Source organism: Triturus cristatus, chromosome 4_2, assembly GCF_964204655.1.
Source record: "Triturus cristatus chromosome 4_2, aTriCri1.1, whole genome shotgun sequence".
Lineage (NCBI taxonomy): Eukaryota > Metazoa > Chordata > Amphibia > Caudata > Salamandridae > Triturus > Triturus cristatus.
The window spans coordinates 646,876,558-646,901,683 of NC_140586.1; positions in this window are offsets into that span (position 1 = coordinate 646,876,558).

Genomic DNA, 25,126 nt, shown 5'->3' on the forward strand with positions numbered 1-25,126 from the left:
TTAGGACAGTGCAGTGTTGTTCGGACACTGTAAGGGTTCGTGCTGGGGCTTGTGTTTCAGGGTTTAGGGCAGTGCAGTGGTGTTCAGGCAGTGTAGGGGGTCGTGCTGGGGCTGGTGTTTCAGGGTGTAGGGCATTGCAGTGGTGTTCGGGCAGTAGGGGGTCATGCTGGGGTTGGTGTTTCAGGGTTTAGGGCAATGCAGTCGTGTTCGAGCAGTGAAGGGGGTCATGCTGGGGCAGGTGTTTCAGGGTTAAGGCAGTGCAGTGGTGTTCGGGCAGTGTAGGGGGTCATGCTGGGGCAGGTGTTTCCAGGGTTTAGGGCAGTGCAGTGGTATTCAGGCAGTGTAGGGGGTCGTCCTGGAGCTGGTGTTTCAGGGTTTTGGGCAGAGCAGTGGTGTTCGGGCAGTGTAGGGGGTTGTGCTGGGAGTGGTGTTTCAGGGTTTAGGGCAGTGTAGTGGTATTTGGGCAGTGTAGGGAGTCTTGCTGGGGGGGTGTTTCAGGGTTTAGGGCAGTGCAGGTGTGTTTGGGCAGTGTGGGGAGTTGTGCTGAGGGTGGTGTTTCAGGGTTTAGGGCAGTGCAGTGGTGTTCGGGCAGTGTGGGGGGTCGTGCTGGGGCTAGTGTTTCAGGGTTTAGGGCAGTGCAGTGGTGTTCGGGCAGTGTGTGTGTCGTGCTGGGGCTGGTGTTTCAGGGTTTAGGACAGTGCAGTGGTGTTTGGGCAGTGTAGGGGGTCGTGCTGGGGGTAGTGTTTTAGAGTTTAGGGCAGTGCAGTGGTGTTTGGGCAGTGTAGGGGGTCGTGCAGGGGGTGGTGTTTCAGAGTTTAGGGCAGTGCAGTGGTGTTCAGGCAGTGTAGGAGGTTGAGCAGGGGGTGGTGTTTCAGGGTTTAGGGCAGAGCAGTGGTGTTCGGGCAGAGTAGGGGGTCGTGCTGGGGGTGGTGTTTAAGGGTTTAGGGCAGAGCAGTGGTGTTCGGGCAGAGTAGGGGGTCGTGCAGGGGGTTGTGTTTCAGGGTTTAGGGCACTGCAGTGGTGTTCGGGCAGAGTAGGGGGTTGTGCTGGGGGTGGTGTTTCAGGGTTTGGGGCAGTGGTGTTCAAGCAGTGTAGGGGTCGTGCTGGGGCTGGTGTTTCAGGGTTTAGGGCAGTGGTTTTCAGGCAGTGTAGGGAGTCGTGCTGGGGCTGTTGTTTCAAGGTTTAGGACAGTGCAGTGTTGTTCGGGCAGTGTAGGGGGTCGTGCTGGGGCTGGTGTTTCAGGGTTTAGGGCAGTGCAGTGGTGTTCGGGCAGAGTAGGGGGTCGTGCTGGGGCTGGTGTTTCAGGGTTTAGGGCAGTGGTAATCGGGCAGAAGGGGGTCGTGCTGGGGCTGGTGTTTCAGGGTTTAGGGCAGTGCAGTGGTGTTCGGGCAGTGTAGGGGGTCATGTTGGGGCAGGTGTTTCAGGGTTTAGGGCAGTGCAGTGGCATTCAGGCGGTGTATGGGTTGTCCTGGGGCTGGTGTTTCAGGGTTTTGGGCAGAGCAGTGGTGTTCGGGCAGTGTAGGGGGTTGTGCTAGGGGTAGTTTTTCAGGGTTTAGAGCAGTGCAGTGGTGTTCGGGCAGTGTAGGGGGTTGTGTCTCAGGGTTTAGGGCAGTGCTGTGGTGTTTGGGCAGAGTAGGGGGTCGTGCTGGGGGTGGTGTTTCAGGGTTTAGGGCAGTGGTGTTCAGGCAGGGTAGGGAGTCGTGCTGGGGCAGGTGTTTCAAGGTTTAGGACAGTGCAGTGTTGTTCGGGCAGTGTAGGGGGTCGTGCTTGGTCTGGTGGTGCAGGGTTTAGGGCAGTGCAGTGGTGTTTGGGCAGAGTAGGGGGTCGTGCTGGGGTTGGTGTTTCAGGGTTTAGGGCAGTGCAGTGGTGTTTGGGTAGTGTAGGGTGCCATGCTGAGGCAGGTGTTTCAGGGTTTAGGGCAGCGCAGTGGTATTCAGGCAGTAGAGGGGTCGTCCTGGGGCTGGTGTTTCGGGGTTTTGGGCAGAGCAGTGGTGTTTGGGCAGTGTAGGGGCTCATGCTGGGGGTGGTGTTTCAGGGTTTAGGGCAGTGCAGTGGTGTTCTGGCAGTGTAAGGTGTCTTGCTGGGGGTGGTGTGTCAGGGTTTAGGGCAGTGGTGTTCAGGCAGTGTAGGGGGTCTTGCTGGAGGTGATGATTCAGGGGTTCGGTCAGTGCAGTAGTGTTCGGGCAGTGTAGGGGGTCTCTCTGGGGGTAGTGTTTCAGGGTTTAGGGCAGTGCAGTGGTGTTTGGGCAGTGTAGGGGGTTGTGCTGGGGGTGGTGTTTCAGGGTTTAGGGCAGTGAAGTGGTGTTTGGGCAGTGTAGGGGGTCGTGCTTGGGTGGTGTTTCAGGTTTTAGGGCAGTGCAGTGGTGTTCGGGCAGTGTAGGGGGTCATGCTGGGGGTAGTGTTTCAGGTTTTAGGGCAGTGCAGTGCTGTTCGGGCAGTGTAGGGGGTCGTGCTGGGGGTGTTGTTTCAGGGTTTAAGGCAGTGCAGTGGTGTTCGGGAGGTGTAGGGGGTTGTGCTGGGGTGATATTTCAGGTTTTAGGGCAGTGAAGTGGTGTTTGGGCAGTGTAGGGGGTCGTGCTCGGGTGGTGTTTCAGGTTTTAGGGCAGTGCAGTGGTGTTCAGGCAGTGTAGGGCGTCGTGCTGGGGCTGGTGTTTCAAAGTTTAGGGCAGTGCAGTGGTGTTCGCGCAGTGTAGGGGGTCGTGCTTGGGCTTGTGTTTCAGGGTTTAGGGCAGTGCAGTGGTATTCAGGCAGTGTAGGGGGTCGTGCTGGGGCTAGTGTTTCAGGGCTTAGGGCAGTGCAGTGGTGGTCGGGCAGTATTGGGGGTCATGCTGGGGCTAGTGTTTCTGGGTTTTGGGCAGTGCAGTGGTGTTCAGGCAGTGTAGGAGGACATGCTGGGGGTGGTATTTTAGGGTTTAGGGCAGAGCAGTGGTGTTCGGGCAGAGTAGGGTGTCGCGCTGGGGGTGGTGTTTAAGGGTTTAGGGCAGTGCAGTGGTGTTCGGGCAGTGTAGGGGGTCGTGCAGGGGGTGGTGGTTAAGGGTTTAGGGCAGTGCAGTAGTGTTCGGGCAGAGTAGGGGATCGTGCTGGGGTTGGTGTTTCAGGGTTTAGGGCAGTGGTGTTCAGGCAGTGTAGGGGGTCATGCTGGGGCTGGTGTTTCAGGGTTTAGGGCAGTGCAGTGTTGTTTGGGCAGTGTAGGGGGTCGTGCTCGGGTGATGTTTCAGGTTTTAGGGCAGTGCAGTGGTGTTCGGGCAGTGTAGGGGGTCGTGCTGGGGGTAGTGTTTCGGGCTTTAGGGCAGTGCAGTGCTGTTCGGGCAGTGTAGGGCGTCGTGCTCGGGGTGTTGTTTCAGGGTTTTAGGCAGTGAAGTGGTGTTCGGGAGGTGTAGGGGGTTGTGCTGGGGTGGTGTTTCAGGTTTTAGTGCAGTGCAGTGGTGTTCGGGCAGTGAAGGGCGTCGTGCTGGGGCTGGTGTTTCAAAATTTAGGGCAGTGCAGTGGTGTTCGCACAGTGTAGGGGGTCGTGCTTGGGCTGGTGTTTCAGGGTTTAGGGCAGTGCAGTGGTATTCGGGCAGTGTAGGGGGTCGTGCTGGGGCTAGTGTTTCAGGGTTTAGGGCAGTGCAGTGGTGGGCGGGCAGTATTGGGGGTCATGCTGGGGCTAGTGTTTCAGGGTTTTGGGCAGTGCAGTGGTGTTCGGGCAGTGTAGGAGGACATGCTGGGGGTGGTATTTTAGTGTTTAGGGCAGAGCAGTGGTGTTCGGGCAGAGTAGGGGGTCGTGCTGGGGGTGGTGTTTAAAGGTTTAGGGCAGTGGTTTCCAGGCAGTGTAGAGAGTCGTGCTGGGGCTGGTGTTTCAAGGTTTAGGACAGTGCAGTGTTGTTCGGGCAGTGTAGGGGGTCGTGCTGGGGCTGGTGTTTCAGGGTTTAGGGCAGTGCAGTGGTGTTCGGGCAGAGTAGGGGGTCGTGCTGGGGCTGGTGTTTCAGGGTTTAGGGCAGTGGTGTTCGGGCAGTAGGGGGTCGTGCTGGGGCTAGTGTTTCAGGCTTTAGGGCAGTGCAGTGGTGTTCGGGCAGTGTGTGTGTCGTGCTGGGGCTGGTGTTTTAGGGTTTAGGACAGTGCAGTGGTGTTCGGGCAGTGTAGGGGGTCGTGCAGGGGGTGGTGTTTCAGAGTTTAGGGCAGTGCAGTGGTGTTCAGGCAGTGTAGGAGGTTGAGCAGGGGGTGGTGTTTCAGGGTTTAGGGCAGAACAGTGGTGTTCGGGCAGAGCAGGGGGTCGTGCAGGGGGTTGTGTTTCAGGGTTTAGGGCACTGCAGTGGTGTTCAGGCAGAGTAGGGGGTCGTGCTGGTGGTGGTGTTTCAGGGTTTGGGGCAGTGGTGTTCAAGCAGTGTAGGGGGTCATGCTGGGGCTGGTGTTTCAGGGTTTAGGGCAGTGGTTTTCAGGCAGTGTAGGGAGTCGTGCTGGGGCTGGTGTTTCAAGGTTTAGGACAGTGCAGTGTTGTTCGGGCAGTGTAGGGGGTCGTGCTGGGGCTGGTGTTTCAGGGTTTAGGGCAGTGCAGAGGTGTTCGGGCAGAGTAGGGGGTCGTGCTGGGGCTGGTGTTTCAGGGTTTAGGGCAGTGGTGTTCGGGCAGAAGAGGGTCGTGCTGGGGCTGGTGTTTCAGGGTTTAGGGCAGTGCAGTGGTGTTCGGGCAGTGTAGGGGGTCATGTTGGGGCAGGTGTTTCAGGGTTTAGGGCAGTGCAGTGGCATTCAGGCAGTGTATGGGTTGTCCTGGGGCTGGTGTTTCAGGGTTTTGGGCAGAGCAGTGGTGTCGGGCAGGGTAGGGGGTTGTGCTAGGATAAGTTTTTCAGGGTTTAGAGCAGTGCAGTGGTGTTCGGGCAGTGTAGGGGGTTGTGTCTCAGGGTTTAGGGCAGTGCTGTGGTGTTTGGGCAGAGTAGGGGGTCGTGCTGGGGGTGGTGTTTCAGGGTTTAGGGCAGTGGTGTTCAGGCAGGGTAGGGAGTCGTGCTGGGGCAGGTGTTTCAAGGTTTAGGACAGTGCAGTGTTGTTTGGGCAGTGTAGGGGGTCGTGCTGGGACTGGTGTCTCAGGGTTTAGGGCAGTGCAGTGGTGTTCGGGCAGAGTAGGGGGGTCATGCTGGGGCTGGTGTTTCAGGGTTTAGGGCAGTGCAGTGGTGTTTGGGTAGTGTAGGGTGCCATGCTGAGGCAGGTGTTTCAGGGTTTAGGGCAGCGCAGTGGTATTCAGGCAATGTAGGGGTCGTCCTGGGGCTGGAGTTTCAGGGTTTTGGGCAGAGCAGTGGTGTTCGGGCAGTGTAGGGGGTCATGCTGGGGGTGGTGTTTCAGGGTTTAGGGCAGTGCCGTGGTGTTCGGGCAGTATAAGGTGTCTTGCTGGGGGTGGTGTGTCAGGGTTTAGGGCAGTGGTGTTCAGGCAGTGTAGGGGGTCTTGCTGGAGGTGATGTTTCAGGGGTTCGGTCAGTGCAGTAGTGTTCGGGCAGTGTAGAGGGTCTCTCTGGGGGTAGTGTTTCAGGGTTTAGGGCAGTGCAGTGGTGTTTGGGCAGTGTAGGGGGTTGTGCTGGGGGTGGTGTTTCAGGGTTTAGGGCAGTGAAGTGGTGTTCGGGCAGTGTAGGGGGTCGTGCTCGGGTGGTGTTTCAGGTTTTAGGGCAGTGCAGTGGTGTTCGGGCAGTGTAGGGGGTCGTGCTGAGGGTAGTGTTTCAGGTTTTAGGGCAGTGCAGTGCTGTTCGGGCAGTGTAGGGGGTTGTGCTCGGGGTGGTGTTTCAGGGTTTAGGGCAGTGCAGTGGTGTTCGGGCAGTGTAGGGGGTCATGCTGGGGGTAGTGTTTCAGGTTTTAGGGCAGTGCAGTGCTGTTCGGGCAGTGTAGGGGGTCGTGCTGGGGGTATTGTTTCAGGGTTTAAGGCAGTGCAGTGGTGTTCGGGAGGTGTAGGGGGTTGTGCTGGGGTGATATTTCAGGTTTTAGGGCAGTGAAGTGGTGTTTGGGCAGTGTAGGGGGTCGTGCTCGGGTGGTATTTCAGGTTTTAGGGCAGTGCAGTGGTGTTCGGGCAGTGTAGGGCGTCGTGCTGGGGCTGGTGTTTCAAAGTTTAGGGCAGTGCAGTGGTGTTCGCGCAGTGTATGGGGTCGTGCTTGGGCTGGTGTTTCAGGGTTTAGGGCAGTGCAGTGGTATTCGGGCAGTGTAGGGGGTCGTGCTGGGGCTAGTGTTTCAGGGTTTAGGGCAGTGCAGTGGTGGTTGGGCAGTATTGCGGGTCATGCTGGGGCTAGTGTTTCTGGGTTTTGGGCAGTGCAGTGGTGTTCGGGCAGTGTAGGAGGACATGCTGGGGGTGGTATTTTAGGGTTTAGGGCAGAGCAGTGGTGTTCGGGCAGAGTAGGGTGTCGCGCTGAGGGTGGTGTTTAAGGGTTTAGGGCTGAGCAGTGGTTTCAGCCAGTGAAGGGGGTTGTGTTAGGGGTGGTGTTTCAGGGTTAAGGGCAGTGCAGTGGTGTTTGGGCAGTGTAGGGGGTCGTGCAGGGGGTGGTGGTTAAGGGTTTAGGGCAGTGCAGTAGTGTTCGGGCAGAGTAGGGGATCGTGCTGGGGTTGGTGTTTCAGGGTTTAGGGCAGTGGTGTTCAGGAAGTGTAGGGGGTCATGCTGGGGCTGGTGTTTCAGGGTTTAGGGCAGTGGTGTTCAGGCAGTGTAGGGAGTCGTGCTGGGGCTGGTGTTTCAAGGTTTAGGACAGTGCAGTGTTGTTCGGGCAGTGTAGGGAGTCGTGCTCGGGTGATGTTTCAGGTTTCAGGGCAGTGCAGTGGTGTTCGGGCAGTGTAGGGGGTCGTGCTGGGGGTAGTGTTTCGCGTTTTAGGGCAGTGCAGTGCTGTTCGGGCAGTGTAGGGCGTCGTACTCGGGGTGTTGTTTCAGGGTTTTAGGCAGTGCAGTGGTGTTCGGGAGGTCTAGGGGGTTGTGCTGGGGTGGTGTTTCAGGTTTTAGGGCAGTGCAGTGGTGTTCGGGCAGTGTAGGGCGTCGTGCTGGAGCTGGTGTTTCAAAATTTAGGGCAGTGCAGTGGTGTTCGCGCAGTGTAGGGGGTCGTGGTTGGGCTGGTGTTTCAGGGTTTAGGGCAGTGCAGTGGTATTCGGGCAGTGTAGGGGGTCGTGCTGGGGCTAGTGTTTCAGGGTTTAGGGCAGTGCAGTGGTGGGCGGGCAGTATTAGGGGTCATGCTGGGGCTATGTTTCAGGGTTTTGGGCAGTGCAATGGTGTTCGGGCAGTGTAGGAGGACATGCTGGGGGTGGTATTTTAGTGTTTAGGGCAGAGCAGTGGTGTTCGGGCAGAGTAGGGGGTCGTGCTGGGGGTGGTGTTTAAAGGTTTAGGGCAGTGGTTTTCAGGCAGTGTAGGGAGTCGTGCTGGGGCTGGTGTTTCAAGGTTTAGGACAGTGCAGTGTTGTTCGGGCAGTGTAGGGGGTCGTGCTGGGGCTGGTGTTTCAGGGTTTAGGGCAGTGCAGTGGTGTTCGGGCAGTGTAGGGGGTCATCTTGGGGCAGGTGTTTAAGGGTTTAGGGCAGTGCAGTGGCATTCAGGCAGTGTATGGGTTGTCCTGGGGCTGGTGTTTCAGGGTTTTGGGCAGAGCAGTGGTGTTCGTGAAGTGTAGGGGGTTGTGCTAGGGGTGGTTTTTCAGGGTTTAGAGCAGTGCAGTGGTGTTCGGGCAGTGTAAGGGGTCTTCCTGGGGGTGGTGTGTCAGGGTTTAGGGCAGTGGTGTTCAGGCAGTGTAGGGGGTCTTGCTGGAGGTGATGTTTCAGGGGTTCGGTCAGTGCAGTAGTGTTCGGGCAGTGTAGGGGGTCTCTCTGGGGGTAGTGTTTCAGGCAGGGTTTAGGGCAGTGCAGTGGTGTTTGGGCAGTGTAGGGGGTTGTGCTGGGGGTGGTGTTTCAGGGTTTAGGGCAGTGAAGTGGTGTTTGGGCAGTGTAGGGGGTCGTGCTCGGTGGTGTTTCAGGTTTTAGGGCAGTGCAGTGGTGTTCGGGCAGTGTAGGGGGTCATGCTGGGGGTAGTGTTTCAGGTATTAGGGCAGTGCAGTGCTGTTCGGGCAGTGTAGGGGGTCGTGCTGGGGGTGTTGTTTCAGGGTTTAAGGCAGTGCAGTGGTGTTCGGGAGGTGTAGGGGGTTGTGCTGGGGTGGTGTTTCAGGTTTTATGGCAGTGCAGTGGTGTTCGGGCAGTGTAGGGTGTCGTGCTGGGGCTGGTGTTTCAAAGTTTAGGGCAGTGCAGTGGTGTTCGCGCAGTGTAGGGGTCGTGCTTGGGCTGGTGTTTCAGGGTTTAGGGCAGTGCAGTGGTATGCGGGCAGTGTAGGGGTCGTGATGGGGATAGTGTTTCAGGGTTTAGGGCAGTGTAGTGGCGGTCGGGCAGTATTGGGGTCATGCTGGGGATAGTGTTTCTGGGTTTTGGGCAGTGCAGTGGTGTTCGGGCAGTGTAGGAGGACATGCTGGGGTGGTATTTTAGGGTTTAGGGCAGAGCAGTGGTGTTCGGGCAGAGTAGGGGGTCGTGCTGGGGGTGGTGTTTAAGGGTTTAGGGCTGAGCAGTGGTTTCAGGCAGTGTAGGGGGTTGTGTTAGGGGTGGTTTTTCAGGGTTTAGGGCAGTGCAGTGGTGTTCGGGCAGTGTAGGGGTCGTGCAGGGGGTTGTGTTTCAGGGTTTAGGGCAGTGCAGTGGTGTTCGGGCAGAGTAGGGGGTCGTGCTGGGGTTGGTGTTTCAGGGTTTAGGGCAGTGGTGTTCAGGCAGTGTAGGGGGTCATGCTGGGGCTGGTGTTTCAGGGTTTAGGGCAGTGGTGTTCAGGCAGTGTAGGGAGTCGTGCTGGGGCTGGTGTTTCAAGGTTTAGGACAGTGCAGTGTTGTTCGGACACTGTAAGGGTTCGTGCTGGGGCTTGTGTTTCAGGGTTTAGGGCAGTGCAGTGGTGTTCAGGCAGTGTAGGGGGTCGTGCTGGGGCTGGTGTTTCAGGGTGTAGGGCATTGCAGTGGTGTTCGGGCAGTAGGGGGTCATGCTGGGGTTGGTGTTTCAGGGTTTAGGGCAATGCAGTCGTGTTCGAGCAGTGTAGGGGGTCATGCTGGGGCAGGTGTTTCAGGGTTAAGGCAGTGCAGTGGTGTTCGGGCAGTGTAGGGGGTCATGCTGGGGCAGGTGTTTCCAGGGTTTAGGGCAGTGCAGTGGTATTCAGGCAGTGTAGGGGGTCGTCCTGGAGCTGGTGTTTCAGGGTTTTGGGCAGAGCAGTGGTGTTCGGGCAGTGTAGGGGGTTGTGCTGGGAGTGGTGTTTCAGGGTTTAGGGCAGTGCAGTGGTGTTCTGGCAGTGTAAGGTGTCTTGCTGGGGGTGGTGTGTCAGGGTTTAGGGCAGTGGTGTTCAGGCAGTGTAGGGGGTCTTGCTGGAGGTGATGTTTCAGGGGTTCGGTCAGTGCAGTAGTGTTCGGGCAGTGTAGAGGGTCTCTCTGGGGGTAGTGTTTCAGGGTTTAGGGCAGTGCAGTGGTGTTTGGGCAGTGTAGGGGGTTGTGCTGGGGGTGGTGTTTCAGGGTTTAGGGCAGTGCAGTGGTGTTTGGGCAGTGTAGGGGGTCGTGCTGGGGGTAGTGTTTTAGAGTTTAGGGCAGTGCAGTGGTGTTTGGGCAGTGTAGGGGGTCGTGCAGGGGGTGGTGTTTCAGAGTTTAGGGCAGTGCAGTGGTGTTCAGGCAGTGTAGGAGGTTGAGCAGGGGGTGGTGTTTCAGGGTTTAGGGCAGAGCAGTGGTGTTCGGGCAGAGTAGGGGGTCGTGCTGGGGGTGGTGTTTAAGGGTTTAGGGCAGAGCAGTGGTGTTCGGGCAGAGTAGGGGGTCGTGCAGGGGGTTGTGTTTCAGGGTTTAGGGCACTGCAGTGGTGTTCGGGCAGAGTAGGGGGTTGTGCTGGGGGTGGTGTTTCAGGGTTTGGGGCAGTGGTGTTCAAGCAGTGTAGGGGTCGTGCTGGGGCTGGTGTTTCAGGGTTTAGGGCAGTGGTTTTCAGGCAGTGTAGGGAGTCGTGCTGGGGCTGTTGTTTCAAGGTTTAGGACAGTGCAGTGTTGTTCGGGCAGTGTAGGGGTCGTGCTGGGGCTGGTGTTTCAGGGTTTAGGGCAGTGCAGTGGTGTTCGGGCAGAGTAGGGGGTCGTGCTGGGGCTGGTGTTTCAGGGTTTAGGGCAGTGCAGTGGTGTTCGGGCAGTGTAGGGGGTCATGTTGGGGCAGGTGTTTCAGGGTTTAGGGCAGTGCAGTGGCATTCAGGCGGTGTATGGGTTGTCCTGGGGCTGGTGTTTCAGGGTTTTGGGCAGAGCAGTGGTGTTCGGGCAGTGTAGGGGGTTGTGCTAGGGGTAGTTTTTCAGGGTTTAGAGCAGTGCAGTGGTGTTTGGGCAGTGTAGGGGGTTGTGTCTCAGGGTTTAGGGCAGTGCTGTGGTGTTTGGGCAGAGTAGGGGGTCGTGCTGGGGGTGGTGTTTCAGGGTTTAGGGCAGTGGTGTTCAGGCAGGGTAGGGAGTCGTGCTGGGGCAGGTGTTTCAAGGTTTAGGACAGTGCAGTGTTGTTCGGGCAGTGTAGGGGGTCGTGCTGGGTCTGGTGTCGCAGGGTTTAGGGCAGTGCAGTGGTGTTTGGGCAGAGTAGGGGGTCATGCTGGGGTTGGTGTTTCAGGGTTTAGGGCAGTGCAGTGGTGTTTGGGTATTGTAGGGTGCCATGCTGAGGCAGGTGTTTCAGGGTTTAGGGCAGCGCAGTGGTATTCAGGCAGTAGAGGGGTCGTCCTGGGGCTGGTGTTTCAGGGTTTTGGGCAGAGCAGTGGTGTTCGGGCAGTGTAGGGGGTCATGCTGGGGGTGGTGTTTCAAGGTTTAGGGCAGTGCAGTGGTGTTCTGGCAGTGTAAGGTGTCTTGCTGGGGGTGGTGTGTCAGGGTTTAGGGCAGTGGTGTTCAGGCAGTGTAGGGGGTCTTGCTGGAGGTGATGTTTCAGGGGTTCGGTCAGTGCAGTAGTGTTCGGGCAGTGTAGGGGGTCTCTCTGGGGGTAGTGTTTCAGGGTTTAGGGCAGTGCAGTGGTGTTTGGGCAGTGTAGGGGGTTGTGCTGGGGGTGGTGTTTCAGGGTTTAGGGCAGTGAAGTGGTGTTTGGGCAGTGTAGGGGGTCGTGCTTGGGTGGTGTTTCAGGTTTTAGGGCAGTGCAGTGGTGTTCGGGCAGTGTAGGGGGTCATGCTGGGGGTAGTGTTTCAGGTTTTAGGGCAGTGCAGTGCTGTTCGGGCAGTGTAGGGGGTCGTGCTGGGGGTGTTGTTTCAGGGTTTAAGGCAGTGCAGTGGTGTTCGGGAGGTGTAGGGGGTTGTGCTGGGGTGATATTTCAGGTTTTAGGGCAGTGAAGTGGTGTTTGGGCAGTGTAGGGGGTCGTGCTCGGGTGGTGTTTCAGGTTTTAGGGCAGTGCAGTGGTGTTCAGGCAGTGTAGGGCGTCGTGCTGGGGCTGGTGTTTCAAAGTTTAGGGAAGTGCAGTGGTGTTCGCGCAGTGTAGGGGGTCGTGCTTGGGCTGGTGTTTCAGGGTTTAGGGCAGTGCAGTGGTATTCAGGCAGTGTAGGGGGTCGTGCTGGGGCTAGTGTTTCAGGGTTTAGGGCAGTGCAGTGGTGGTCGGGCAGTATTGGGGGTCATGCTGGGGCTAGTGTTTCTGGGTTTTGGGCAGTGCAGTGGTGTTCAGGCAGTGTAGGAGGACATGCTGGGGGTGGTATTTTAGGGTTTAGGGCAGAGCAGTGGTGTTCGGGCAGAGTAGGGTGTTGCGCTGGGGGTGGTGTTTAAGGGTTTAGGGCAGTGCAGTGGTGTTCGGGCAGTGTAGGGGGTCGTGCAGGGGGTGGTGGTTAAGGGTTTAGGGCAGTGCAGTAGTGTTCGGGCAGAGTAGGGGATCGTGCTGGGGTTGGTGTTTCAGGGTTTAGGGCAGTGGTGTTCAGGCAGTGTAGGGGGTCATGCTGGGGCTGGTGTTTCAGGGTTTAGGGCAGTGCAGTGTTGTTCGGGCAGTGTAGGGGGTTGTGCTCGGGTGATATTTCAGGTTTTAGGGCAGTGCAGTGGTGTTCGGGCAGTGTAGGGGGTCGTGCTGGGGGTAGTGTTTCGGGCTTTAGGGCAGTGCAGTGCTGTTCGGGCAGTGTAGGGCGTCGTGCTCGGGGTGTTGTTTCAGGGTTTTAGGCAGTGCAGTGGTGTTCGGGAGGTGTAGGGGGTTGTGCTGGGGTGGTGTTTCAGGTTTTAGGGCAGTGCAGTGGTGTTCGGGCAGTGAAGGGCGTCGTGCTGGGGCTGGTGTTTAAAAATTTAGGGCAGTGCAGTGGTGTTCGCACAGTGTAGGGGGTTGTGCTTGGGCTGGTGTTTCAGGGTTTAGGGCAGTGCAGTGGTATTCGGGCAGTGTAGGGGGTCGTGCTGGGGCTAGTGTTTCAGGGTTTAGGGCAGTGCAGTGGTGGGCGGGCAGTATTGGGGGTCATGCTGGGGCTAGTGTTTCAGGGTTTTGGGCAGTGCAGTGGTGTTCGGGCAGTGTAGGAGGACATGCTGGGGGTGGTATTTTAGTGTTTAGGGCAGAGCAGTGGTGTTCGGGCAGAGTAGGGGGTCGTGCTTGGGGTGGTGTTTAAAGGTTTAGGGCAGTGGTTTCCAGGCAGTGTAGAGAGTCGTGCTGGAGCTGGTGTTTCAAGGTTTAGGACAGTGCAGTGTTGTTCGGGCAGTGTAGGGGGTCGTGCTGGGGCTGGTGTTTCAGGGTTTAGGGCAGTGCAGTGGTGTTCGGGCAGAGTAGGGGGTCGTGCTGGGGCTGGTGTTTCAGGGTTTAGGGCAGTGGTGTTCGGGCAGTAGGGGGTCGTGCTGGGGCTAGTGTTTCAGGGTTTAGGGCAGTGCAGTGGTGTTCGGGCAGTGTGTGTGTCGTGCTGGGGCTGGTGTTTTAGGGTTTAGGACAGTGCAGTGGTGTTCGGGCAGTGTAGGGGGTCGTGCAGGGGGTGGTGTTTCAGAGTTTAGGGCAGTGCAGTGGTGTTCAGGCAGTGTAGGAGGTTGAGCAGGGGGTGGTGTTTCAGGGTTTAGGGCAGAGCAGTGGTGTTCGGGCAGAGCAGGGGGTCGTGCAGGGGGTTGTGTTTCAGGGTTTAGGGCACTGCAGTGGTGTTCGGGCAGAGTAGGGGGTCGTGCTGGTGGTGGTGTTTCAGGGTTTGGGGCAGTGGTGTTCAAGCAGTGTAGGGGGTCGTGCTGGGGCTGGTGTTTCAGGGTTTAGGGCAGTGGTTTTCAGGCAGTGTAGGGAGTCGTGCTGGGGCTGGTGTTTCAAGGTTTAGGACAGTGCAGTGTTGTTCGGGCAGTGTAGGGGGTCGTGCTGGGGCTGGCGTTTCAGGGTTTAGGGCAGTGCAGTGGTGTTCGGGCAGAGTAGGGGGTCGTGCTGGGGCTGGTGTTTCAGGGTTTAGGGCAGTGGTGTTCGGGCAGAAGGGGGTCGTGCTGGGGCTGGTGTTTCAGGGTTTAGGGCAGTGCAGTGGTGTTCGGGCAGTGTAGGGGTTCATGTTGGGGCAGGTGTTTCAGGGTTTAGGGCAGTGCAGTGGCATTCAGGCAGTGTATGGGTTGTCCTGGGGCTGGTGTTTCAGGGTTTTGGGCAGAGCAGTGGTGTTCGGGCAGGGTAGGGGGTTGTGCTAGGGGTAGTTTTTCAGGGTTTAGAGCAGTGCAGTGGTGTTCGGGCAGTGTAGGGGGTTGTGTCTCAGGGTTTAGGGCAGTGCTGTGGTGTTTGGGCAGAGTAGGGGGTCGTGCTGGGGGTGGTGTTTCAGGGTTTAGGGCAGTGGTGTTCAGGCAGGGTAGAGAGTCGTGCTGGGGCAGGTGTTTCAAGGTTTAGGACAGTGCAGTGTTGTTCGGGCAGTGTAGGGGGTCGTGCTGGGACTGGTGTCTCAGGGTTTAGGGCAGTGCAGTGGTGTTCGGGCAGAGTAGGGGGGTCATGCTGGGGCTGGTGTTTCAGGGTTTAGGGCAGTGCAGTGGTGTTTGGGTAGTGTAGGGTGCCATGCTGAGGCAGGTGTTTCAGGGTTTAGGGCAGCGCAGTGGTATTCAGGCAGTGTAGGGGTCGTCCTGGGGCTGGTGTTTCAGGGTTTTGGGCAGAGCAGTGGTGTTCGGGCAGTGTAGGGGGTCATGCTGGGGGTGGTGTTTCAGGGTTTAGGGCAGTGCCGTGGTGTTCGGGCAGTGTAAGGTGTCTTGCTGGGGGTGGTGTGTCAGGGTTTAGGGCAGTGGTGTTCAGGCAGTGTAGGGGGTCTTGCTGGAGGTGATGTTTCAGGGGTTCGGTCAGTGCAGTAGTGTTCGGGCAGTGTAGGGGGTCTCTCTGGGGGTAGTGTTTCAGGGTTTAGGGCAGTGCAGTGGTGTTTGGGCAGTGTAGGGGGTTGTGCTGGGGGTGGTGTTTCAGGGTTTAGGGCAGTGAAGTGGTGTTTGGGCAGTGTAGGGTGTCGTACTCGGGGTGTTGTTTCAGGGTTTTAGGCAGTGCAGTGGTGTTCGGGCAGTGTAGGGCGTCGTGCTGGAGCTGGTGTTTCAAAATTTAGGGCAGTGCAGTGGTGTTCGCGCAGTGTAGGGGGTCGTGGTTGGGCTGGTGTTTCAGGGTTTAGGGCAGTGCAGTGGTATTCGGGCAGTGTAGGGGGTCGTGCTGGGGCTAGTGTTTCAGGGTTTAGGGCAGTGCAGTGGTGGGCAGGCGGTATTGGGGGTCATGCTGGGGCTAGTGTTTCAGGGTTTTGGGCAGTGCAGTGGGGTTCGGGCAGTGTAGGAGGACATGCTGGGGGTGGTATTTTAGTGTTTAGGGCAGAGCAGGTGTGTTCGGGCAGAGTAGGGGGTCGTGCTGGGGGTGGTGTTTAAAGGTTTAGGGCAGTGGTTTTCAGGCAGTGTAGGGAGTCGTGCTGGGGCTGGTGTTTCAAGGTTTAGAAAAATGAGAACAACAAGAGAGCGAGGAAAAGGAAAACTTGTCCTCTTCCCCAGAACAATATGATCAAACAAAATGGACAAGTTTCATGACTTAAAGCAAACTTTTTTCGCTGTCATTGTTGGAAACAACGTGAAAGGAGGGAGAGCACAACTGCTGTGTAAGAAACCCCTCACCCACCTACCTAGTAGGTGGCATGCTTCATCATCGGGGCCCAACTGGATTGTCTAGCACAATCCAGTTGTGCTACAACGCCTGAGATACAGCGGAGCAGGGTTATGAGCAGTGAGTGGAGTGCTATGTGAAGTGATTAAGAGTTAAAAAAGTCTCTGGGAAATGCCCTATGAAAAAACTTTAATTATAAGGGTCCCAGGACTAATGTAAAAAAGGGGGGGATATAATTAGGAATGTTATTTTCCTTGTATCCCTAGAAACTAAGGTCAACTAGTTTCAGCCTTCATTATAGTTCTAGAGGCTTTCGTCAGGACCAACCAAAATTGAAGTTAAAAATAATTTTGGTGAATGGCCGTAAAAATAATATATAGGCCAAGTGTAACTATCAGCACACACCCTAAAGTGTGCTGTGAGTGTGGTGATGAGGTACTCACAGTAACTCCGTTTGAGGTTACTTGAGTAGAGAGGTTGTTAATCCTCTGGAGTTAGAACGCCGTATGGTTCTCCGCTTGCCAGTTTGTAAGGGAGAACAGGTCCGTAATACCTAGGGCGGCGATCGGTTCCGCTTGTTCAGCTTCAAGGTTTAGGACAGTGCAGTGTTGTTCGGGCAGTGTAGGGGGTCGTGCTGGGGCTGGTGTTTCAGGGTTTAGGGCAGTGCAGTGGTGTTCGGGCAGAGTAGGGGGTCGTGCTGGGGCTGGTGTTTCAGGGTTTAGGGCAGTGGTGTTCGGGCAGAGTATGGGGTCGTGCTGGGGCTGGTGTTTCAGGGTCTAGGGCAGTGCAGTGGTGTTCGGGCAGTGTAGGGGGTCATCTTGGGGCAGGTGTTTAAGGGTTTAGGGCAGTGCAGTGGCATTCAGGCAGTGTATGGGTTGTCCTGGGGCTGGTGTTTCAGGGTTTTGGGCAGAGCAGTGGTGTTCGTGAAGTGTAGGGGGTTGTGCTAGGGGTGGTTTTTCAGGGTTTAGAGCAGTGCAGTGGTGTTCGGGCAGTGTAAGGGGTCTTCCTGGGGGTGGTGTGTCAGGGTTTAGGGCAGTGGTGTTCAGGCAGTGTAGGGGGTCTTGCTGGAGGTGATGTTTCAGGGGTTCGGTCAGTGCAGTAGTGTTCGGGCAGTGTAGGGGGTCTCTCTGGGGGTAGTGTTTCAGGCAGGGTTTAGGGCAGTGCAGTGGTGTTTGGGCAGTGTAGGGGGTTGTGCTGGGGGTGGTGTTTCAGGGTTTAGGGCAGTGAAGTGGTGTTTGGGCAGTGTAGGGGGTCGTGCTCGGTGGTGTTTCAGGTTTTAGGGCAGTGCAGTGGTGTTCGGGCAGTGTAGGGGGTCATGCTGGGGGTAGTGTTTCAGGTATTAGGGCAGTGCAGTGCTGTTCGGGCAGTGTAGGGGGTCGTGCTGGGGGTGTTGTTTCAGGGTTTAAGGCAGTGCAGTGGTGTTCGGGAGGTGTAGGGGGTTGTGCTGGGGTGGTGTTTCAGGTTTTATGGCAGTGCAGTGGTGTTCGGGCAGTGTAGGGTGTCGTGCTGGGGCTGGTGTTTCAAAGTTTAGGGCAGTGCAGTGGTGTTCGCGCAGTGTAGGGGTCGTGCTTGGGCTGGTGTTTCAGGGTTTAGGGCAGTGCAGTGGTATGCGGGCAGTGTAGGGGTCGTGATGGGGATAGTGTTTCAGGGTTTAGGGCAGTGTAGTGGCGGTCGGGCAGTATTGGGGGTCATGCTGGGGATAGTGTTTCAGGGTTTTGGGCAGTGCAGTGGTGTTCGGGCAGTGTAGGAGGACATGCTGGGGTGGTATTTTAGGGTTTAGGGCAGAGCAGTGGTGTTCGGGCAGAGTAGGGGGTCGTGCTGGGGGTGGTGTTTAAGGGTTTAGGGCAGAGCAGTGGTTTCAGGCAGTGTAGGGGGTCGTGCAGGGGGTTGTGTTTCAGGGTTTAGGGCAGTGCAGTGGTGTTCGGGCAGAGTAGGGGGTCGTGCTGGGGTTGGTGTTTCAGGGTTTAGGGCAGTGGTGTTCAGGCAGTGTAGGGGGTCATGCTGGGGCTGGTGTTTCAGGGTTTAGGGCAGTGGTGTTCAGGCAGTGTAGGGAGTCGTGCTGGGGCTGGTGTTTCAAGGTTTAGGACAGTGCAGTGTTGTTCGGGCACTGTAGGGGTTCGTGCTGGGGCTTGTGTTTCAGGGTTTAGGGCAGTGCAGTGGTGTTCAGGCAGTGTAGGGGGTCGTGCTGGGGCTGGCGTTTCAGGGTGTAGGGCATTGCAGTGGTGTTCGGGCAGTAGGGGGTCATGCTGGGGTTGGTGTTTCAGGGTTTAGGGCAATGCAGTCGTGTTCGAGCAGTGTAGGGGGTCATGCTGGGGCAGGTGTTTCAGGGTTAAGGCAGTGCAGTGGTGTTCGGGCAGTGTAGGGGGTCATGCTGGGGCAGGTGTTTCCAGGGTTTAGGGCAGTGCAGTGGTATTCAGGCAGTGTAGGGGGTCGTCCTGGGACTGGTGTTTCAGGGTTTTGGGCAGAGCAGTGGTGTTCGGGCAGTGTAGGGGGTTGTGCTGGGGGTGGTGTTTCAGGGTTTAGGGCAGTGCAGTGTTGTTCGGGCAGTGTATGGGGTCGTGCTGGGGGTGGTGTGTCAGGGTCGAGGGCAGTGGTGTTCGGGCAGTGTAGGGTGTCTTGCTGGAGGTGATGTTTCAGGGGTTAGGGCAGTGCAGTATTGTTCGGGCAGTGTAGGGGGTTTCTCTGGGGGTAGTGTTTCAGGGTTTAGGGCAGTGCAGTGGTGTTCGGGCAGTGTAGGGGGTCGTGCTGGGGGTAGTGTTTCAGGTTTTAAGGAAGTGCAGTGCTGTTCGGTCAGTGTAGGGGGTCATGCTGGGGGTGTAGTTTAAGGCAGTGCAGTGGTGTTCAGGTTGTGTAGGGGGTTGTGCTGGGGTTTCAGGGTTTAGGGCAGTGCAGTGGTGTTCGTGCAGTGTAGGGGCTCGTGCTGGGGTAGTGTGTTAGTGTTTAGGGCAATGCAGTTGTGTTTGTGTAGTGACAGCGCATGCGCTGCATCGCTATGCGAGACCTAAAAGGCATTGCACCAAGATGGCTGCCATCGCTTCCTGGATTGAAGTGTCGGCAGCCAATAGAGCCAAGCTCGTGCTTGTGTAGTTAGGTCACGCCCAGATATATAAAGATTTTTTACCTTTAACACTTTGGGTGCTCATGACGAGCTGAACTCGTCATGGCACACAGTGGGCGTGTGCTCATGACGAGTCCAGCTCGTCATAACATCCACCCACAGGGGAAGCGCTGGCGATCCCCCCGTGGGACTTCGATCCTGGTATATTTACCGGGGAAGGCAGGGGAAGCCCTTCCCCTGCCTCCCCCCGCCACCCGTAAACGTCATGAATGACGTCAGCGCGCGAGGCGCGCTGACGTCATTGGAGGTTTCCCTTTATTCCCCGACACGCAGGAAGCCATTTGCTTCCAGCGCGTCGGGGAACATACAGGTATGTTTTGGGGCTGGGGATAGGGGGATTTTACCAAAAGAGGCATCGGGGGAAAGGAAAGGGTGTTCCTTTTCCCCGATGCCTCTTTTGTGCATTCCTGCTGTACGATCGTGCAGCAGGAATGCCCACTAGCGCCAGGGATTTTTTCTTTTTCGAAATGTTGAGTGTTTTGTGTTGTTTGGGGGAGCGGCCCCTTAGGCAAGGGTCACTCCCCTTATGGGTACATTCATTTGGGATTTGTCTGACCCCCTGGGGGGGGCAGATTTTCACTAAATTTTATTAAAACGGCCCACAAGACCACCAGGGTGCATTTAGTGGGGAGTGGCCCTTCGGGCAACGGTCACTTCCCTTTGGGGGCCATGTTTTATTGTTTATGCTAGTCAGTTTTGTTCGGGGGAATGACCCCTTAGGCAAGGGTCGCTCCCCTTATGGGGGTAATTATTTTGGCTTTGTCTGCCCCCCCTGGGGGGGGCATATTTTGCATATATTTGTACAAAAACGGCCCACTGGACCACCAGGGAGTATTTAGTGGGGAGTGGCCCCTTGGGCAAGGGTCACTCCCCTTTGGGGGCTTTGTTTTTGGCTGTCTGCCCCCATGGGGGGGGGGCAGATGTTGCCATTTTTTAATCTAGGGCCCACTAGGCCACCAGGGAGTTATTTTTGGAGAGTGACCCCTTGGGCAAGGGTCGCTCTCCTTTGGAGTCAATATTTGTGGCTGTGTCTGGCCCCCAGGGGGCCAGATCGCCATTTTAAAAAAAAATTAGGCCCACTAGACCACCAGAGATTTGTTTGTGGGGAGTGGCCCCTTGGGCAAGGGTCGCTTCCCTTTGGGGATTATTAATTTGGCCGTTTCTGTCCCCCTGGGTGGGCAGATCGGCTAATTTCTTTTTTTTGTATGGCCACTAGGCCACAAGAGATTTATTTGTGGGGAGTGGCCCCTTGGGCAAGGGTCGCTCCCCCTTGGAGGCATTGTTTGTGTCGGTCTGCCCCCTTGGGGGGCAGATTTCAATTTTTTTTATATTGGGCCCACTAGACCACCAGGGATTTATTTGTGGAGAGTGACCCCTTGGTCAAGGGCCACTCTCCTTTGGGGGCAATATTTGTGGCTGTGTCTGGTGGGCAGATCTTGCCATGTTTTTTTAAAAGTGGGCCCACTAGATCACCAGGGATTTGTTTGTGGGAAGTGGCCCCTTGGGCAAGGGTTGCTCGCCTTTGGGGAGCATTCATTTGCCCGTTTATGCCACCCTGAGGGGCAGATCGGCTGTTTTTATTATGTTGGGGAGCGGCTCCTTGGACATGGGTCGCTCCCCTTTATGGGAGGATGATTGTGGCCATTTCTGCCCTCTTTGGGTGGCAGAATAGCAGTATGTTCTTAGGCCCATCTGCCCAAAAGGGGGCAGAAGCTACTAGACACCAGGGTTTTTTTTTATTTTTGTGTTGGGGAGTGGCCTCAAGGGCAAGGGTTGCTCCCCTTTTACGGGGTGAATATTTAATTTATACTCTTAGGTCCACCTACACCTTAGCTTGGCTGGTGGATTGTGTGTGGACTGGTGCATTATTTGCATATGTGATTGTAATGTTTTTTTCTCCTTTTTATTCTAGTATAAAGCTTTTGATTCCTGTTTGCGGTTTCGACAGTGGTTGTTCTGCAGTTTTGCATGGTTGCATTTTTTCGGTAAGAAAAACATTTTTGTTGTATTTTCTCCAAATGAGTAATATTGTAATGTAAGAATGCATTTTTTGGAAGTGGTGTCATAATGGCAGCATATTTAGTTAGTGTTTTGAGCATGAAATTCTTTGCGATGTGTTTTGCATGGTCTTATGTATAATTTTCTTTTCTCTTTCTTTTTTAGTGGGATATTGTTGATCCATGCTGTGTCTGTGCTTAGTAGGTGGTGGTGAGTTTAGCAGCTTCTGGCAAGAGAGTGGTATAGTTTTGGAGTATATATGTGTTTTTGATAAAAGTGCTTTTTGTTTATTACTTATTTTACAAAGTGTGTGTTGTTGTTGACTTGTTTGACAAGTTACCTTTATTAGTCAGCATTATGGCTAGCTGTAGAATGACTGCTCAGCAGGTGGTTGGTATGCTTCTTAAATCTTCCTCTGAGCAGGATTATGAGAATGACAGTGCGTCTGAGGGAGAGGAGGGAGGGGAAGTTTTTTCTCCACATGAAATCTTCGGATGATGAAGGTTCTCTCAGTGCAGATGAAGCTACTCTTGGTGAGGATGAAGCTACTCTCAGTGTGGATGAAGTGCCTGTTTTAGAGGAGGATACTGCTGTGCTGATGGTGCAAGAGGCATCTGGATTGCAGCCTGAGGCTGCTAGGCTTCCTACTGGAAGTGGTGGACTCTGGGTTGATCCAAACATGGTGCAGCGGGTGTTGCCTGACTTTAGTGGTGAACCAGGGTGTAGAGTGGATTGTGAACATTTTTTGCCTATACAGTTTTTTCAGTTGTTTATGGATGATGAATTTTTGGGTGAGATTGTTGAGCAGACTAATTTGTATGCTGAACAGTTTTTGAGGGACAACAGTGACAAACTTAGACCCCACTCTAGAGCTACCCGGTGGACTCCCACAAATCTGGAAGAGATTACGTTTTTGGGTTTGACTTTATTGATGGGTTTGACAAGAAAGCCGTCCATGGCTTCATATTGGTCTACCAGTCCCTTGATGGCAACATCCATATTTCCTGCTGTTATGACTCGTGATCGGTATTTACTTTTGATACGTATGCTGCATTTTGTTGATAATTCTTTGGCGTTGCCACGTATTCACCCTGACTATGACCGTCTTTTTAAGATTCTTCCTGTTCTTGATCACTTTGTAGATCGATTTTGAGAGATCTATACTCCAGGGAAAGAAATATCTATTGATGAGTCTTTGGTCTTGTTCAAGGGCCATTTGGTTTTTAGGCAGTACATCCCTAGCAAGAGGGGACGCTATGGAATTAAACTGTATATATTGTCTGAGAGTAGGACAGAATATGTTTTTAATTTCCGTGTGTACCCTAGTAGGGATTCCGCTATTGACCCCCCTGGTTGTCCGTCCACTTTTGGAGTTTCAGAGAAAATTCTGTGGGATCTTGCTAGAAGACTGTTTAACAGAGGCCACCATTTGTACCTTGATAACTTCTACACTGCTGTGCAATTGTTAAGGAATTGTTTAAAGTGGACACTTTTGCATGTGGCACAATCCGCTCTACCCATAAAGGTTATCCAAAAGAGCTTGTTTGCAAAAAACTTCAGAGGGGACAGTGCAGTTCCTTGCATAGTGATGAACTACTAGCTGTGAAATTTGTGGACAGGAGGGATGTGTACATGCTGGCTACCATCCATGATGAGAGTACTTCACCTGTGCCTCTTTGGGGTCAGATTGCTGAAGTGCGCAAACCTGTGTGCATTTTCGACTACAATAAGCATATGGGTGGTGTTGACAGAGTAGATCAGAGGTTGGAACCTTACACTGCTATTCGTAAGGCTTACGTTTGGTATAAGAAGTTGGCCATTCATCTCTTCAACTTAGCAACTTTCAATGCTTTTGTTGTGTTCAAGGAGTGTTCTCCTGCGTCAAAGTTGACATTTGTTCAGTTTCAGCACTCTGTGATAGGCAGCCTTGTTGTTGTGCAACAGGCAAGTGTTTCTAGAGTTGGAGTGGTGGAGGCTCGATTGAAAGATCGCCACTTTCCTGATTACATTCCTCCCACATCTTCAAAAGACTTTCCCACTAGGAGATGTAGAGTCTGTTGGCAAAGAGGTTTGCGGAAGGAGACTCGTCTTTTCTGCCTCGAGTGTCCTTCTAACCCTGGGCTGTGTGTGCCTGCTTGTTTTAGAGCGTACCACACGCAAAATAATTTTTGGCAGCATCCATGAGTGGTAAAGTGAACTGCCTGGTCTGTATTGTTTAAACAAATGTATTCTGTTTCAAGGTTGGTATTAGTGCAATGTATTTATTTTCAGATTTTGTGTTAGTAGATTTGTATCTATTTGCAATTTGTTTGTATTTTATTTTTGTATAAAAAAATCCTAAATGTGATGGCGGTGTGTGTAGGCTGGCACTTGGCTGGTGGTGTGCGTGGACTGGCGCTTGGCTGGCGGTGTGCGTGGACTGGTGCTTTGCTGGTGGTGTGTGTGGATTGGCGCTTGGCTGGCATTGTGCGTGGACTGGCACTTGACTGGTGGTGTGCGTGGACTGGCGCTTGACTGACGGTGTGCGTGGACTGGTGCTTGGCTGGCGGTGTGCACGGACTGGCGCTTGGCTGACGGTGTGTGTGGACTGGTGCTTGGCTGGCGGTGTGTGAGTAGTGACTTGCTGCTGATCACTACACACACTGCTAGCTGAGCGCCACTCCACGCAATCCATCAGCTTGTGTGGTTGCTGTGTCAGAAATATGGGCGTGTGAAAGTGATGGGCCCTTGAATGGCGCTGTCTGCTGGTGTGAGTGTTGTAATATGATGGGCCCGCGGCTGGCAGTGTGAATGGTTTTGTATGTGTCACACGTATGAAAGGTGTATGAATGGCCTGTAAAGAGGTTTGTGCCTTGTCGTGGCATTAAAGCTCACGAGCTGTGAGTCAATGGTTCAGTTTCTCATCTTTTCAATTATTAACAGTGCATTTTATTTTTGTGAAATCACTTGTCAATACAATTGTATATACTGACCATCACTCCCTCTCGTGCCAAATCCAACCAGTATGTGTGTGCTTGAGGAATAGATGGCTGTGCAGTAATATTGGTCTTTTTACTCTCTCTGCCAAGGTGTACATTCCATCTAAGAATAACCTACCAACTGTAGATATTGTCGTGAACCCATGGGAGTACATGGTGATGTCTCTCTTGTGAATCCCAACAAGTTATTTTATCCACAATGTCCTGCAAACCTCAAAATGTCGGTCACATTTTCCTTGCAATATTGTGCCAAAATTTTCACGCTGCAGAAATAAACAACTAATTATCTCAAAACGATCTGGTTTTGCAAGGGGGGTCACCTGGGTTTGTGGCCTCGAGCTCGGTGGCCATCTAGGGAAACCTACCAAATCCACACATTTCTCAAAACTAGACTGCCGTGGGCTTCCAGGGAGGTATGGCTTGCGTGGATCCCCCAACGTTTCCTTACCCAGAATCCCCTGCAAACCTCAATTTTAGCTGAAAAAAATCACTTTTTTCACATATTTTTGTGTGGGAAAGTTGTGGCATCACGGGTTTACACAGATTTCACACCACCCAGTGGTCCCCCAGATCTCCCGATAAAAATGGTGCCTCACTTGTGTGGGAGGCTCAAGTACCCGCGACAGGCAAGGGCCCAAAACGTGAGGCGACATCTCAAAACCACCTGGTTTTGCAAAGGGGGTCACCTGGGTTTTGGCCCCGTGCTCGGCGGCCATCTAGGGAAACCTACCAAACCCATACATTTCTGAAAACTAGACACTCGGGGGCTTCCAGGGAGGTATTGCTTGCATGGATCCCCCAACGTTTCCTTACCCAGAATCCCCTGCATACCTCAATTTTAGCTGAAAAAAAATCACTTTTTCCACACATTTTTGTGTGGGAAAGTTGTGGCATCACCGGGCTCACACAAATTTCACACCATCCAGCGTTCCCCCAGGTCTCCCAATAAAAATTGTGCCTCACTTGTGTGGGAGGCCCAAGTATCCGCGACAGGCAAGGGCCCAAAACGTAGTGAGGTGACATCAAAATTGCCTATCTCAAATTCACCTGGTTTTGCATGGGGGGTCACCTGGGTTTTTGGCCCCGTGCTCGGCGGCCATCTAGGGAAACCTACCAAACCCACACATTTCTGAAAACTAGACACCCGGGGGCTTCCAGGGAGGTATGGCTTGTGTAGTGGAAATACTGAACAGATGTACACCATTTAAAAAAAAGGTCTCTTTCTGAACCAAGGGCTACCTTTTTGCCAAATTTGGTGTAATTCCGTTCAGCAGTTCAGGCTGTTGTTGTGTCTAAAGCTTCATATGGGAAATAACATGGAGAAAATACATTTTGGGACCCCCCTTTTTTCTTGGCCCACGCTTGGCGAATCACCCCGAAACTTTCAGGATAGGAGCTGACTGGAGCGGGACCAACGTTTTGAAAATTTCGTGAAGATTCGTCAACCGGCGCCAACGTTATTGGGAAAAGAAAAAATGCTTTTTGAATAGAAACTAGGTCCTAATTATAACTACCTACTGGCGACCGCCAGTAGGTAATATATATATATATATATATTCACTGAAAAAACCATAGGTTTTAAGGGTGTTATAGTTAGCTGGACATTTCACTCGTACAAAACCATTGAAATTCCTCCGTTATAGTTAGTTCAGCTAACTATAACTCACGTGCCCGCAATCCACTGCTGATGACGTCACATATTACATCTACTAGATGATGTCCTCAGTGATGTTATTTGAGATGTCATCAGTGATGTCCACAGTGATGTCACTGACCATGTCATGAATGATTTAATATGTGACATCATCAGCAGTGGATTGCGGGAGCGTGAGTTATCAGTTAGCTGAACTAACTATAACGGAGGAATTTCAATGGTTTTGTACGAGTCAAATGTCCAGCTAACTACAACACCCCTAAAACCTCTGTTTTTTTCAGTGAATTTCTAAGGTTTTTTAAATGCTAATTCCTAACTATAACATGTCTGAAACCTATGTTTTTTTCTGTGAATTTCAAAGGTTTTAAAAATACTAATTCCTAACTATAACATGTCTGAAACCTATGGTTTTTTCAGT